Source organism: Triturus cristatus, chromosome 1_1 (genome assembly GCF_964204655.1).
Source record: "Triturus cristatus chromosome 1_1, aTriCri1.1, whole genome shotgun sequence".
In the NCBI taxonomy this organism is placed as follows: domain Eukaryota; kingdom Metazoa; phylum Chordata; class Amphibia; order Caudata; family Salamandridae; genus Triturus; species Triturus cristatus.
Window position 1 is genome coordinate 1,231,708,261 of NC_140579.1, and position 17,443 is coordinate 1,231,725,703.

Below are 17,443 nucleotides of genomic sequence, written 5' to 3' on the forward strand. Positions count from 1 at the left end.
TAAATCTGGGGGGGGGGTCAGAAAAACCATGCATAGCATTACAAGTTGTACTGGGGATGCACAAAGAAACGGGGAATAACATTAGGGTGGGGGCTACATCTCCCCGCCATTGCTCATTCTTGAGTGTATTTTCACTTACAGATTACAGTGTAATTTGTAATCCCAATGGACCCAGTAACTCCTGTTACCCGGTCCTTTCAAGATTATTAGTGACTCCTCATAATGGGGTTCCTACTAGAATGGGCAGGACAATTCATATGTTTTGGATGCCTACCACAATCCCTTTGGAGAAATTAAACTGCTGCTTTCAACTACTATACTGTAGTTTGGAAAGACGCAATCTAATAAATGATAAATTAAAAGAAATGGTATACAAAAGCTATAATAAAACAAAGAACCCAAAAGTAAGAAATACAAAAAACACCTTTATAGAATCCTTGCCAATAAATTACAAATATTACCACGCACCTCTTGATTAAGGCTTTCTTCTGTAATCTTTCTCGCTGCAATTTCATTTTGATAAATGTTAACACTTTTGCCCCGTTCTATCTGCACATTTTCAAGCCTCATGTTTAGCTGATTTACCTATAGAAAACCAAAGAGCTGTTATCATTACCAAAATTAGAACTTAGTATTCACAAGAGTATGCTGCCTAATAAGCTACTTAACGAACAAGTTACTTACCTTCGGTAACTATGTATCTGTAAGAAACATTAGTAGTGATAGATTCCTTACCTTAGAATTACCCCCAGGCGTCAGGCTGGATCCGGAAAGTTTTCGTCAGCAGTTTACCTGCGTGTCGGTGTGTGGCGTTGTGCATCTCCACGTCCGTCGTCGGCGTCGTGATCGCCGGGATGACGTCGCGGGCAGTACTTAGACACCACCCACGCACGCTGACGTCAGTTCTATACACGACTTTCCGTGCCAGGAACGCAGAGCCATGCAAGATACTGACCACTGGTACCTTGAAACTAGGGCCCTGAAAGGGATGACCTTAACCCTAGAAATCAGTTCGCAGAATGGGGAGGATGGGTGGGGCAGTAAGGAATCTATCACTACTAATGTCTCTTACAGATACTTTGTTACCAAAGGAAAGTAACTTGTTCATCTGAAAGAAACACGTAGTGATAGATTCCTAACCTTAGAATAGAAACCCCAGCAATACCAACCCCGCTGGTGGGTCTGCGAACCAAGATCACACCAGAAAGTCCTGGAGAACAGAACGGCCAAAAAAGCCGTCTCTCTGGACTTGGCTGTCCAGGCAATAATGTTTTGTAAACATGTGCAGCGAGGCCCACGTAGCTGCCTGACAGATGTCTTGCAGGGGGGCACCCCGTCCTAATGCAGTAGTGGCTGCAGTTGCTCGAGTGGAATGAGCACGCAGCCCCACCGGAGGCTCCTTTTTAGCCAAAGAGTAACAGGCTTTGGTGCACAAGAGAACCCAGAGGGAGATAGTCCTCTTGTGCACCGCCCAACCTTTCTTGGTGCCAACAAAGAGTTGGTCATCCACCCGGAACTGTTGTGTGCGGTGGAGGTAAAATGAATGCGCACGTTTTGGGTCCAGATGGTGGAGCCTTTCTTCCGCTCTGGAAGGATGTGGAGGTGGGAAGAAAGTGGGCAAGGTAACAGTTTGCCCAATATGAAAGGCCGTAGCAACTTTTGGCAAAAAGGAAGGCAGGGGCCTGAGCACCACCTTGTCCAGATGAATGGAAAGGAAAGGAGGTTTACAAGAAAGAGCCTGGAGCTCACTCACTCGGCTAGCGGAGGTGATGGCAACCAGGAAGGCAGTCTTCAGAGTCAAAAGACGAGGACAGTTGTGAAGAGGCTTGAAAGGAGCACACGTCAGATAGGTTAGAACTAGATTCAAGTCCCACTGTGGCATCACAAACGGAATAGGAGGGAAAAGGTATGTAATGCCTCTGAGAAATCTATTTACAACAGGGGACTTGAAAAGAGAGGGCTGATCAGGGAGTCTGAGAAAGGCCGAAATGGCAGAAAGATAGCCTTTAATAGTGCCCAGAGCAGAGCCCTGCCGGGCCACAGAAAGAAGGAACAAAAGGACCTCAGAAAGAGGGGCAGAAAGGGGATCCACAGCCTTTGCTGTGTACCATGCCACAAATTTGCTCCACCTGCAGGCGTATACCACTTTTGTGGAGGGACGCCTGGCTGCCAGAATGACATCACAGACTTCAGGAGGCAAGTTAAAGGGAATCGACTGCCGCCGCTCAATCTCCAAGCAAGGAGGTGGAGACTGGACAGGTTCGGGTGCAGGACCATCCCCAGTTGCTGCGGCAGAAGATCCTCCCGAAGAGGCAGACGAATCGGGGAATCCATGCTTATACTGAGTAGCTCGAGATACCAAACTCTTCGAGCCCAGTCCGGCGCCACAAGAATGACTTGGGCCCGGTCTCGCCTGATCTTCTTCAGCAGTTTGGGCAGAAGTGGTATAGGCGGAAAGGCATACAACAGACCGCAATTCCACTCGCGACAAAAACCATCGCAGAGGGAGTGCCGCCTTGGAAATTCCAACACACAGAATTGCTGACATTACGCTTTCTCTTCGGTGGCGAATAGATCTAACCAAGGCTCTCCCCACTGTTGAGAGAGACCTTGCACCACCTCCGAGTGAAGATGCCATTCGTGATCCATCATGCACCTGCGGCTGAGTTCCCCGCCCTGGCGTTCAGAGAATCGGCCAGGTGTTGAACCACCAAGGAAATGCCCTGATGTTCCAGCCATGTCCAAAGGCGGAGGGCCTCCTGACATAGGGTCCACAACCCCACCCCGCCCTGTTTGTTGCAATACCACATGGCGGTGGTGTTGTCCGTGCACACCTGCACTACTCTTCCCCGGACAGAGGGAAGGAATGTATGCCTTGGCATAATAGTCATAGAAGGTCTGTAAGATCTCCGTCTGTGAGTAAGCCATGACTCCTGTGGGGCAGGCTATTTTTGCGATTGGTCGCGTGTCTGTGTCTTGGCGGATTAGCCAGGGCAACAGTGATCCGGACCGGTCCCCTTCCCGATACATCCTGGCTGTGTGTGCCTTGAAATTGTATCTGTGTAGATCCGCCAGAGCCTCTGCATACGCCGTCTTTGCCTCCATGATCTGATCCCGCGCTGGTATCTTCAGCCTTGGTCGCCAGTTTGTTCTCCATCACCTCAAGGTTGTGGTCTTGTGTCCTGCGGACCCCTGGTATTTGTCGGAGACATGCTCCTCCAATGACCAACTTAAAGGCGTCCCATTCTAGCATCCTGGAGGATGCCATGTTGGCATTCTCTGAGAAGTAGCTTTGGATGCTATTTTCTTGTTCGTGGTGAAATACTGGGTCCTCAAGGCAGTCTTGTGGTTGCCGCCAGGTGGGACTGGGAATAGAGGTGGGCGCCATTTCAGGGCCAACGCAGGTGCGTCATGGTCCGATAGAACCCAGCCTAGATGGCCTATACTGTGAATCATAGGAATGACTTCTGGTGAGCATAGGAATCGGTCGAGTCATACCCATAGGTTGTGGGGGTTGGAGTGAAAGGAGTAGAGCTTGGTCGCCGGGTATCGGTTTCTCCCGGCGTCCAGAAGTGACCAGTGGTTTACCCAAGTGTGATAGTATTCCGTCTGCGCACCTGCCGGGAAATTGAGGAGGGGGGGAGGAGACTTATCCATGGAGAAGTCCCACACACAATTGTAATCTCCCCCTAGGATCCACGGCCGAGTTGTGAACTGGGCCAGGAGGCCCGAAAGGGAGTCACAAAAGTTCCCCTGCTCAACGTTCGGTGCATAGATGATGCCTACTATTATCGGTTGGCCATCTAGGAGCCCATCTAGGAATGTATACCACCCCTCTATGTCTACCACCCTACGAGTTTCCTGAAAAGGGACCCCAGGTCTGAGCCATGTCAGTGCCCCTGGCGCGTACGCTGAGTATTTGGTGGAGCAAAAGGTACCCACCAGCGCCTGTGTAGCCAGTCTAGTTCTCCAGCGGTAAGGTGCATTTCCTTAAGCAATGTTATCTGCGCGTGTCGGCGCTTGATATACAAGTAAACAGTGTACCGTTTGCGTGCTGTGTGCATTCCCCTAACATTCAGATTGATGAACTTAGTATCTGCTGTGGGGGTCATAGGGGATATTAGTGATGCTGGAGGAGGAGCCGCTAATGGAAGCCTTGTGCAGATATTGCCCCAACTCTGCGAGTCACTGATGAGGTTTGGTGGTTGTGTCCATCCACGGAATGAGTCTAGGTAGGGAGTTGGGTTGGAACTGGGGAACGGGTGAAAACTGTGACGAGACATAATCCCAATATTGGGGACCTACTGCAACGGGCATTACGTTCAAACATAACATAGTGCAAACGCACTAGTGTACAATGGGGGCTGTGTGCGTGTGAACTCAGGGCCAGCGTTGTGTGTTTCCCATAGGGAAACTGGGTGCCCAGTGGGGACTGGAGCCATTGGGGGCTGTTTTAAAATGTGTTTGCATGTGGCTTGGGTCTCACATATCTGAGTGATGCTGAGAGCGAGGGTAAAGTAGAGCAAGCCAAAGTTCTTGCAAGTGTTTTTCAGATGAGTGTGTCCCCTGTTTGCGGGGTCACCAGTGGTGGGGTCACTGATTCCGTCCGAGAGGTGCTTCAGTCGCTAGGGTCCTCTTCGGACAAGATGTTAGGATCTCTCTGTGTGCGTGTGAACTCAGGGCCAGCGTTGTGTGTTTCCCATAGGGAAACTGGGTGCCCGGTGGGGACTGGAGCCATTGGGGGCTGTTTTAAAATGTGTTTGCATGTGGCTTGGGTCTCACATATCTGAGTGATGCTGAGAGTGAGGGTAAAGTAGAGGAAGCCAAAGTTCTTGCAAGTGTCTTTCAGATGAGTGTGTCCGCTGTTTGGGGGATCACCAGTGGGGGGGTCACTGATTCCGTCCGAGAGGTGCTTGAGTCGCTAGGGTCCTCTTCGGACAAGATGTAGGGATCTCTCTCCTCATCTGAGCTCATGGGCGGGACCCAGGTCTGCCGCCTGCTGGGCCTTTTTGCACTCTGCTATGATTTGTTCCAGGTTGGGAGACCCTGTGATAGTTCCATGCGGCTGAGACCTGGATTGCTGTTGGGTTTCTCTTCCTGCAACGGTGTCTGTTAAGGGCTTCTTGTGCTCGGGCATTCCGGGTGGTCTCTGGGTTTGGGTTATCCTGTAGAAGGAGTTCCATCCAGTCTTATGCCTCCTATGGATCCGTAAAGAAGGTTGTGACCTTTTCGTGCATTATTTTGAGGCGCACCAGGAATAGTAGGGGGAACTGTATCCCTTTTTGGCGGAGTTGGAATTTTATCTCTAGAAGGGAAGATCGTTGGTGTTGCACTGCGAGAGTAGTCCATAAAGAGCATAACGTGTTTGTCTTCTACACTAATAGGCCCGTTCAGCCTAGTGGCTCGTAGTACAGCGCCTCTGTCTCAGAAGTGGAGGGGCTTCGCAAACAGCGGTCGTAGAGGGGACCCCGGGGGCGGGCGCTGCACCGGTACCCGATGCGCTCTTTCCACGGAGAAGAAGGTAGTTAGTTCCGAAGCTGGTGTGAATGATTTGAGCCAGGTCTCCACATATCTGATGAGGTCTGACCGCTCCAACCCCTCAGGTAGGTTCAGCACCCAGATATTGCTACTTCTGGAGCATCCCTACAAATCGTCTGCTCTCCCTTCCAGTTGCAAGACTCAGAACAGGAGATCTTGCAGACTTTCCTGTAGTGTCTTTGTTAGGGGCTGTAGCTTGGGGAGGGCCCTCTCTCCATCCGCGACTTTGTTGGTCAGTTTGCGGTGGTCGTCTCCTAGTAGAATCTTGATTCTCCATTGGGACCCTCAAGTGTTCAGTTTGTCAGACATTGAGATGGTGGTTGAGCTCCCCATATCCGTTCATTGATCATCGGCTGCTGGGACACGTTTCGTGTTGAATTTGATGACTGTGGCCCCACATTCAAACGCAGTCTTCTCATGGTTGCAGAGGGTGTGGGGAGGTATTCGCAGGTGCTCAACTGCTTTATTCTATGCACTACTCTCTCCAGGGGTGGACTCCGTCCGTTCAGTTGGTTCTTTTGAGAGTCGGTTTCCCGGCCTACGTGCTGGTTGCTGTCAGTGGGTTGGGTGAATTTTCCAGTACAGTGTCCATATACTAGGACACTAGTGTCCATCCTGTAGGGTTCTGTGCGGCATGGTTAGGTGTGCCGCAGAGCTGATGGGGTCGCTCCATCTTCTGATACAAAGCCCACTGGTGTGTGAGGGTTACAGCGTCTACGCGCTGGGGTTAGGTGCTGGGCCAGGTTCTTCCCGTAGAGGGTATCGTATTGTTTGCTTGGCACTGCCAATGAGCAGGGTCTCCGCAGTGCTAGCAGTTCACCGGGGAGTGCTTAGGGCCCTTTCCCTGTGCTGGGGACTTCCGGGAGTCCCAAGATCTGGTGAGGGATCTCACTTGCATTCAGGCCCTTCTGAGTAATGCCGCGCTGGGAGGGGGGGCAGGTCGGCTCCCTCCAGATGGTACCCTCTGGCCCTAGGAATCTCCTTTTGTGCTTTGCCTGTGTGGTATCTGTAACTTATGGAGCTCGTGCCTTTTCATGAGGGTGGGGTGTGGAGGATTCCCTCTTTCTGTTTCTTCCTGCTCTCTTTGTGCCCCGATGATGGCACCGACCTAGGGCCCGGGGGGGGGGGGGGAGGGAGGGGAGGGTTACCCATATGTCTTCAGGCCTTTGGTCCCGGTGTTATCAGGACCTCAGGGCGCTGATAGGGGAAGACTGAGAGGTCATGAATCCTGGGTTTCGTTTCCCCACACCCCTGCGCTTGTCTCTGGGGGGCTCAGAGCCTCTCTCCCACTTCAGGGCTCCACATTAAATCACCGTCCCAGGGCTTTGGGCTCGCTTTTCTGCGTCACCCTCGGTGAGCTAGGGTGTTCGTGTCTCTCCACTGGGGGTGGGGAGAAAGGGTCCTCTTCCCCCGTTATGTCCTTCCTATTTCACGCCTCAATTGTGGCACCAGTCAGGCATCCGGCGGAGGTTTTTTTTTCTGCATGCGTTCAGGCCTTTTGCCATAAGTATGCCAGGGTGTCATCGAGGAGAGGTAGGGGGACTACGAGTTCCAGAGTCCTGTCTCTCTGGGAGCTCCTGTGCCTCAGCTCTCATCCTTAGGGGGGGCCTTAGTTCCCCTCCGTGTACCTCGAGGCCTGGTGCTAAGCCGTTGGTCTGGGGGTGGTGGGCTCACCTTTCATTGTCGTCTATGGAGCTCCCTCGATGGAGGTGGTCTGCATCCTGGTCCCCCAGGGCGGGACGGTCCATTGTGACCCAGTTGGAGTTGCCCAGGCAGCAGCTGGGCCGGGTCGTGGCAGGGGTTTTCAGGTCGATTGAGTGGCGTGAGGCAAGGTCTCAAGGTACTACAGGTCGTCCTGTCTCCCTGGAGGGGCCACTTTGTTCCTCTGCGGGTGGGGCTGCTCTCAGCTCCTGCTGCTGGGTCGGTGTCTCAGGGAACTCGCAGCTACTGATGTCCTGGGTGCGAGTCATCCCGCCACTGGCGCCTACTTCCGCGAGTCCGGCCTGGTTCTTGGCTGGTCTCAGTGTCACCCGCACTTCTCCGCCATGGCACCCGCCCAGTTCCGGAGGCACAGTCTACTGGTTGGGGCACCTTGGCAACTGTTTCCCGGTTGAAGTTGCTCCGGCTGTGGCCCTCCCAGGGCCGGGACGTGGCAGGGGTTTTAGATGGAGTGGGTGGAATGATACATCGTACTATCTCCCATGAAGCACCGCTTCGTTCCTCTAGGGTGGGGCTGCCCTCCGTTTTTGTTGCCAGGTCGCCGTTTCAGGGCCCCCGTTGCTGCAGATGTCCTGGGTGTGGGCCTCCGTCGTCCACCTCCGCGAGGCCGGCCTCATTCTCGTGCCAGGCTCAGTGTTGCCCGTTCTGCTCCGCCGGGGCACCCGCCCTGTTCCAGGGGGCTCAGCCTGCTGGGTGGGGAACCTGGGCATAATGCTTCTTTTTGGGTGTCGGGTTGCCAGGCGCCGCCAGGTTGGAAGTGTCCACGCTCCTCGCTGCTACCGGCTTATATCGTGAAGCGGCTCGTGTGTCCCATGCCAACAGTTTTGGGATGTTTGCCGCTGACCGCGGCCCCCGCAGGGGGCCACTAAGGCGCCGACCGCCGAGTGGGTCACCCCTCCCCACTCCCTCCTTCGGGGGGGGCGGGGGCAGGGATCCTGATTGTTGCCCCCCTTCGTGTTGGGGGCCGGAAGTGACGCGCAATGCGCGTCACTTCCGGGCCCAGGTGTGAGGGGAAGGCTATTTAGCCTTCCCCCACCCTCACTGGCGACCTCTTTGTCGCCCACCTCGCCTTGAACTCACCGCATCGGTCCGTCGTCCGCGCCGTCTTCGTGCGCCTCCGGCCCCCGCGGCACTGTTGTTTGTCGTCGCTACCACGCTTCTTTCTGGTGAGTCTTGCAGCACCCACTCCGCCCCGGCCCTGTCCCTGGGCAGTACCAGGTCGACGGGGCCCTGTGGCAAGGATCGCCACGGGCGGAGGGGGCGCAAGATGGGTGCATGGGGGTTTGGAGAGGCGGGGTTGGGCTAATGAGCATGCGCAGTTGGGAATTCGCTCGGACCGTTGCGGAATTTGGGGAGTGCGGGCCACGCATGGCTGATGCCATTGAGTTGCGGCCCCGTCCCCTTGTGTCGATGGTCGTGCCCTGCAGCCTGCCTGCTCCCGGGCGTTGAAGAGCCTGGGGCGGGCCTCGGCCCGCGTCCTTTCGTTGAATTGGGGGAAACGGGGCGAGTAGTGCAGGGCTGCCCTCGCGAGGGCGGCGCCGCCCACCGGTGGGGGTTGGCGTCCAATGAGCTGCTGAGGCTCGCGATACTGACAACTGTATTGCCGGAAACGCAGGGGAAAGGGTTGTGGTCCGTCGGCTGCGCGGACGCCTCTGGTGCAGTAATACAGAGGGGGCGAGACGCGAGGTCGCGTCCACATTCTGTGTCACTTAATCACTAATTCACTCAATTTCCCGTGCCTAATTATATGTACGTAAACATGAATTTAATTATGGTTCTATGTAGAGCGTTCGCTACGATGAGTTGGCCTAACGGCCAGGGCGCTCGACCTCGGACCTCGGGAACTAGGTTCGAGTCTCGGTAATGCCGCTGAACTTCCTGTGATTCGGGGCAAAACACTTAATCTCCCCGTACCTTACAAAACGTGAATGTGGGTCCTCATGTAACGTAACGGGGGCTATATAAGGCGCTGTAATACTTAATTGGTTTCGGGTCAAGTACGCGCTATATAAAACTCGGCAAATATTTTCAATGCCTTCGGGTCGAGCTCGCGCTATCTACAATATGCGTAAAGGCGTAACCTATACATGAACCGAGGCTCATGTCCTCAAGGCCCGCTAGGAGCGGTGCCAGTTCACTGAGGCTCGGAGAATGGACGGGAGCGGTCGGAGCATCCCAGTCCCATGGTGTGTCCTCCTGTGCGGGACCCTAATCTCTAAAACGGTGTCTTTTTCACCAATATCAGCGTGAGAAAAGAGGTTGTGGCGTAACGGCCAGAGCTGCCAACATTGTAGATAGGAACCAGGTTCGAGCCTCGGCGTCGGCAAAACATCCCGTAATTCGGGGCAATTCACTTAATCTCCGCGTGCCCAACAAGAAACAAGCAACCTCGGAGCGGGGGACCAGGGTGCGAGAGTCGGTATTGTCTTTATTTTATGAATGCGGAGACGATTCATAAAATATGCATAAAAGCATAATCTAGACATGAACCACGCCTCATGGCTTCAGGGTCCGAATCTGGTTTGTGTTTTCGCGGCTCGGGGCCGCTTTCGCATCGCGAGATAGGCCAGCCACTGATTCTACTAGGGCCTGTGTAATGTGACGCGCCTGGTTTGATCCCTGGTTCGGCAGACACCTTCATCCCCAGCGAACGGATATGGCCCAAGGTAGAGTGGGGAGCGGTGCCGGTTTTTGAGGCCGGGCGTATGGACGGGAGCGGTGGGAGCATCCCTGTCCCATGGTGTGTCCTCCTGTGCGGGACCTTGTCCGCCTGTCGTGGCATCTCCTCACCCCCGCCGCACTGACTCAGAGGGTGCGAGGTCTTAGAGCTTCGGAGCCGCGTCCGCATCGCAAGTCGATAGGCCACCCTGATTCCACTCGTAGGGAGCAAATGCGTCTGTCGGCTTTTACATCGGTGCTCGGGTACAGCGCTTTCAGACCTTCGCGATGTACAACTATAGTTGGGTTGTGATTTGAATAGCGAATGGCCCTTGGCCCTGACAACGATACAGGGTACTTAACCAGGGGCGAGCCGCGAGGTCGCGTCCACATTCTGTGATTCGGGGCAAATCACTTAATCACTCCGTGCCTCAATGTGTATGTAAATACGGTGCTACGGGATATATGCATGAAGAGCGAAATGTATACAAGGACCGAGGCTCAGGTCCTCAATCTCAATCTGGTTGGTGTTTCAAGTCTCGGGGCCGCATTCTGTGATTCGGGGCACATCACTTAATCTTAATCCCCACATTAAATAGGGTAAGTGGCTACTGAGCTCCCCGTGCCGGGCGTAATACTAATACGGGCTCATGTAAACGCGCCCGAGGTCGGTTGCTTAATCTTTCTGTGCCCTGAAAGGGGTTTTAGAACTAACTTTCAGCCGTGCAAACACTTTCCTGCGACATAAAACAACATGTCACAGGATGCAAGGTGTTAGCGGCTTAAAAAGAATGACGCGCATAGTGCATAGCGACGGCAACCGGCCACTCGGCGGGGTGAAACATGTGACGGGGTGAATCGGTGTAGTTGGCCTACGGGCTCAGGCGGTCTTTATAGAATGGGGGGACCCGGTTGCAAGCCTCGGCAATGGCGCTGTACAACCCAGTGATCATGGGCAAATCACTTAATCTCCCTGTGCCGGATATAAAAGGAATGGTGTCCGCAACTGTGCTCCGCCTCGCTATGATACCCGATGTTCCTCCAAGCGCCCGAGCCCACCCCCACTCACTGCCTTATAAGATCTCATCTCACGTGGCGATAAAAGATGTAGTTAATAAATAGTGATTATTTGGCATATATCCTTTGTAAAGACCTAACTAAAACGTCAAACCTGGTAGCTAGAGGGCGTAGTGTTCAAACACTAGTACCATCAAACATATAAGGCGCTGAAAGGGCTGTGCAAAGGGGGTGACCAAGGATTGCCTGCATAGAAGGTGACATCGCTGTAATCTTTCTTGTCAACTCGGAACCCAATACACTTTAAATCTGCATCTGCACATGCATAATATTCAACTTTTTATGATGTGATGGTTGGACGCTAAGATGTACATTTTTTGGGTCGTGGGTGAAATCAACAGTCTCTACTTTGTGATTTAATGCAGACTGTTGACGAGTCAGCCTGCAAAGGGACTAGTAGAAGTAGTAGTTATAGTTTATTCGATCATTTTTTGACCATTCCATAAAAGCAAATGAATCAGGGTGGTCCGCATGGGGGCCATGCCCATCCTTTTATGCCCATCTGCATTCGTGGTGCGCCCCATCCTTGGTGATTTCGGCCAGTATGACACCCCCTGCTCCGGAATGGGCGGTGCTAGTGCCCGGCGCTTTAGGGTTTTCGCGCACAGTACAGGTTTGAAGGAATTTCGGTATTCCACGCGGCTGGGGCGAGCGGGGGCAAGGGGTAGGCATTGTAACCTGTGAGTTGGCTGTTGGTTTAGGGTAACCAGTCCGGCCCGCGGGGTTGCGTCCGCATTCGGCCATTACTATACCCCCCGCACCTCACTGGATAATCGGGTGCGGTGCTCGTGTTATCTGTTACACTCGATCACGTAATATTGTATTTTGAATTAAGCGCCCAGTGCCTGGATGTGTAACGTAAATAGGGCACTCATGTAAAGCGCTCCAATACCTTCAGGTCGATCTCGCGCTATATAAATATGCAACATGTAATTGCGGGCTGCCTATATAGGCAGATCCATGATACCAGTACATGCATGGCTCGCAAGATTTTGCTCCATATACTCGAGCACGTAGGAGACTAGCGTGGGTTCACGGCCCCAAAACACCAGCAGTGCACGGCTGGGAGCTGCCTGGGTCCCCGCTGATCGCGGGAGGTGCAACACATGTGGCGCTCCCTGGTTAAGGTTATCGCCCCCCCTCCCGTCGGCTACGCTGCCGTTGAGGGTGGGGGGGCATGCAGTGGGCTGCGTGCGGCAGGCGCAATGGACCTGGCACGGGGATCGTTTAGTATGATACGAATCTTGTAAGCTCCCCGTGCTTGAATGTGTAATGTAAATAGGGTGCTCAGGTAAGGCGCTCCAACACCTTCAGCTTGCGCTATATAATTATGCAACATGTATTGCTGGCTTCCTATAAGGCAGATAAATAATACAAGTGCATGCAATTTTCACATACGCGATTACTGGCATTAATAAACCCCCCCGCACCTCAATGGAGAATCTGGTGCGGGACTCACGTGGTTCGGTCGGGGAGCGGGTAATATGGTATGAATGTCGTAAACACCCCCTGCCTGAAGAGGTAATATAAATACGGTGCTCATGTTAAAGTGCTCCAATGCCTTCCGGTCAAGTTCGCGCGATATAACTATTCATCATGTAATTGCAGGCTTCCTATAAGGCGGACACATGATACCAAGACATGCACTGTCCACATCACGCGATTACGGGTATTACTAATCCCCCCCGCTCCTCAAGGGTTAATCTGGTGCGGTGCTCGTGTGGCCGGGCACGGCGATCGTGTTATATGGTACGAATCCCCTATTCTCCCCGTGTCGGCTTGTGTAAGTATGGTGCTCATATACAGCGCTTCAATGCCTTTGGCGTCGAGTTTGCGCGACACAAATATGCAACATGTATGTGCTGGCTTCCTATAAGGCAGATACTTGATACAAGTGCAGGCATTGTTCACAAAATTTGCACCAATACCTTTCGGTCGAGCGCGCGCTAGATAAATAGGCAACATGTGGTGGCTGGCTTCCTATGATGCAGACACATGATACAGGTACATGTATTACTCACAAGAAGTTGCTCGTGCCCACATTCGCGCGCATTAGGCGATCCCGGGCATTACGACTCCTCCTGCACCGGAACGGGTTATTTGGTCGGTGCTTGTGTCCGGCGCTCTAATTATTTGGTGCGCAGTACGGTTTGAGCTAATCACTAATCGACCGTGCCCGAATAAGGTATGTAAATACGGGGCTCATGTTCTGCACTCCCAACACCTTCGGGCGGGTCACGCGGTGACTCTGGCCAGATAATTATTATCCACGTGCCTGATGATGTATGTATATACGGTGCTCATGAACGGCGCGCCATTACCTTCGGGTCGAGTTCGCGCGACATATAAGGGCTAATTACAGTAAGGGTCGCGCAGTCCGATCCTGACCACACGTGACCACGTGTCGCTCGTCTCCAACCTTTTGCTGAAAGGGGGCTTGGGTCGCTTGTCATTGTTGTTGTCTCGTTACCCACCCCCATTGCTTACGGCCTCGCCCTCCCAGGTGCATCAGTCCTTGGGCAGGGCGGACCAGTGTGGGGATAGTCCTAACGTAGAACTGTCATTGCCATGTTAGTAACAGTTAAACACGGGTCGCTGCCGACAGTCTAAAAGAGGTATGCTTAAGCCCGCAACTTGGCCCCGCCAACATGCTTATGTGGGCCGCCTTCAACGGTCACTGACATGGGGAACTCACACATATCTAACTGTAACCTAGACACCCGGGTGGGTGCCTAGTCGGGCAGGGCAACGCAACCGAGATAGAATGGTAGTTATTATCTAATGCTAAAGGAAGTCTGGATTGAGCCACTAGATGGGTTAGATATGGGTGCAGCTCAGCGCCCCAATCGCATTGAATTCGGGGAAGCACTGACATAGCGGCAAAAGAATAAGTGGTCACCACATAGCGCATCACTAGGGCCTAAATCACGGCACAAGGTTACCGGCGTGATTGTCCAAGCGGTTGCGGGTGCGCCGCTCGCGAGCGGATTGCAACCCGTGGTTTACCTCTGTCTCAAATCGACCGATAGTTCATGGTTAAGCCGATTGGCCTGCAGAACACTGAGCTGGGCACCATAACCAAGAGTTAGGCCTGCAGGAGGAGTAGCTGAAGGAACCATATAGGAATAGGTCCAGATGTACTTTGGGGGGCATTCCCCTGCAACCAAAGACAGATTTCGGGTTGCTTCAATGAAGACCTTCCACCCGGCTGGTGGGTGGTATGGTTGTTATATAGCAAGTGTGCGGTCGTTCAAAGTTTGGTAAAGACCACGTAGAGCCCCAGGGCATCAGGGCATTATTGACCGTGCAGCACTCGCTACGCTCAGAATAGGGCCGGTATTTGCACCAAAGTTTCCGGTTGGTTCCCACAGACTTGTCTGCTCCCAAGGTTATCCTCTAGGGGTAGAACTTGAGACTAAGGGGGCATGGCCTGCTTCGGCGGCACAAATAAGCGATAGCTACGCCGGGATGGAGTTACCATGCAGGTCCTGCCACCACTGGGTTCCCCCCAGGTGATGGGATCAAGTTAGGTGGGACCGCGAAGTCTACGGTTCTTGGGAAACTCCCTGCAGCAGGGCATTTAGCAACAGATAAGGTATCAGCGTGTGAGTATCAGATATCTGCTTTCCAGCAGCACCGTGCCCTGGGAGCACACGCGTTGCCCTAACTCTGTGGCCCTCCCACAAGGGAGCCGGGTAGCAAAACAAGTGAATAGGCTCCTTAGGCGGGCCTCTGGCCTTCAGCTGGGTGTAATCACCATCAATTGGAGAGAGGCCCAGGTAAAAATGGGCTTTCCGTAATGCTTGGAGGACCATTGCGGTTGGTGGCACTCCCCACCGGAATCACTGGTCGCGTACGGCAGCTGCAGGAGACTGGTGCTGCTGTCCCAATATCTGGGGTGTCAGCGGGGCAAACACAAGGGGACATTATGACCGCGCGCAACGCTTAAGCCAAACAGATTCCCGTAGCTGGTATGCCTAAGGGATCATCACTGAGGGATCCGTAGTGGCATAATTCCTATAAGGTATAAGGGATGGTGGGCAGGGGCAAGAGTCGCCCCTTGCCCATGGTCACGCGCTGGCAGTGAGGTGCACTCCCGTGCCCCAGGTTAACTATCTGAGGGGACTGTACAAATGTTAAGTAACCCTTCTCGTCATAATAGTCAAAGCGGGCAGGCCCAGGATTGTGAATAGGTGTAACCTTCCCGCTGGGGGGCGAATAGTTATCGCACATCTTCACAGGCCCCTCTATTTCAACAGACCCTATCCGATTGGGATAGCGTCTAGGGATTGGGGACATAGATGGGGCCATCTACAATCCAGGAGCTATAGCTCACTGGTATGTCTTGGGCCTGTGGTTATAAGGGATCTCACAGGGTTTGAGTCCAGCGAGCACTGTCAAACTGTCTTGAGGTGGCAGAATGTCAAACCCTTCTGTCTGCAGGGATGGTTCCCTTCCAGCTAGTTGCAGGAAGCCCTAGATAGGAGAGGTGCTGGTAAGACTATAGCGGGTTGGTGGGGGGCCCTGGCTGCGACGGTTAGCCGCCTCCAGGGCTGTGGCGGAGTTACAGGGCGATCTGGAAGCAGGCCGGTACAAAGGGTACCTCTGCGCGGCACCACGTGGTGCCTGAGCCAAAACGAGGAGCCTCCAGAGAGGTCCCGGAAGCCGGTCGGCGCCCCGCTAGGCCTGCGGGCGGTTGTGGGCCTGAACAACCGGGGGCTTGCTATGCGACGCTCCGCCCCGAGAGGGGGGGTGTGAGTAGAATCTCAACGGCACGTGATCGAAAAAAGAATCACTTGGGGGGCAGCACTTGCGGGTCGTTCCCGTGCTGCCCGGCTCATCAGGCGGGGCAGGTGAAGTAGATGGCCGCCTGCCCTTGGATCGCCCGTAAGATAACCCACCTATTACATATCCTGGAATTATGTAATAAAACCTGCAGCATTTGTTACCCACTTACAACTGTTTCTTGTGTCTTCTTTGGGTAACCTAATTTGGGGGAGGGGGGAAAGCGGGGTGCCCCTGGGGGTACTATGCCGCTGACCGCGGCCCTCGCAGGGGGCCACTCGGCGGTCGGCGCCTTAGTGGCCCCGGGGCCCCGGTCACCCCTCCCCACTCCCTCCTTCGGGGGGGGCGGGGGCAGGGATCCTGATTGTTGCCCCCCTTCGTGTCGGGGCCGGAAGTGACGCGCAATGCGCTTCACTTCCGGGCCCCGTTGTGAGGGGAAGGCTATTTAGCCTTCCCCCACCCTCACTGGCGACCTCTTTGTCGCCCACCTCGCCTTTTTACCCTCCCTACCGCTTACCCGGCGTGGTGTGGTGGGGTGGGGTTTTTTGCTGAACGTTTTAATGTTTTCCTTTTCGTTGCAGGCGGAGTTACAGGGCGATCTGGAAGCAGGCCGGTACAAAGGGTACCTCTGCGCGGCACCACGTGGTGCCTGAGCCAAAACGAGGAGCCTCCAGAGAGGTCCCGGAAGCCGGTCGGCGCCCCGCTAGGCCTGCGGGCGGTTGTGGGCCTGAACAACCGGGGGCTTGCTATGCGACGCTCCGCCCCGAGAGGGGGGGTGTGAGTAGAATCTCAACGGCACGTGATCGAAAAAAGAATCACTTGGGGGGCAGCACTTGCGGGTCGTTCCCGTGCTGCCCGGCTCATCAGGCGGGGCAGGTGAAGTAGATGGCCGCCTGCCCTTGGATCGCCCGTAAGATAACCCACCTATTACATATCCTGGAATTATGTAATAAAACCTGCAGCATTTGTTACCCACTTCCAACTGTTTCTTGTGTCTTCTTTGGGTAACCTAATTTGGGGGAGGGGGGAAAGCGGGGTGCCCCTGGGGGTACTATGCTGGAATGCTGTTAGTGATCTCCCACTAGACTGCTTTACGATGCCCTACCGGTGCAGATGGATGGCGATGGTCGGGCCGACACATGGAGCCTTAAGCAGACGTGTCCGCCATGGCTTGGCGACGCCCGGATTCTCATACTGTCATTATATGAATGACACCTTAATTGGGTGAAGACTTTTGTGGATACTTCATTTATAATTTTGGTGAGTGATAGTTGGAAAGGGAGTCATGACCAAAATATGTATTTGTTGTTTTGTGTTTGCAAAACCCTGATTGTCTCTATATTACATAAGAGAATATAAGAGAAAACAAACACAGACAGCCTGGCTCATCAAACTGAGAGGCATGCTTGCTGTGATGTCAATATCGGGTGTTTTGTCTTCCCTTCCTCTCTCATCTTCTTCATTTCCTACCCCCTTTTCCCCTTGGGTGCAGGCCTCGGACACCTCTTATTCTATAGTTGTTGGGGGTTGTTCCTAGTGGGTATTGGGAGGAATTTCTTTGCTCCTTCAGATCCCTGATTCCAGGTGAGTGGAGTCTTGACAGAAAGCCAAGGCCACAAATCATATATCTGCATGAGTGAAGAATGGAGCAGGGAAGTCCAATTCA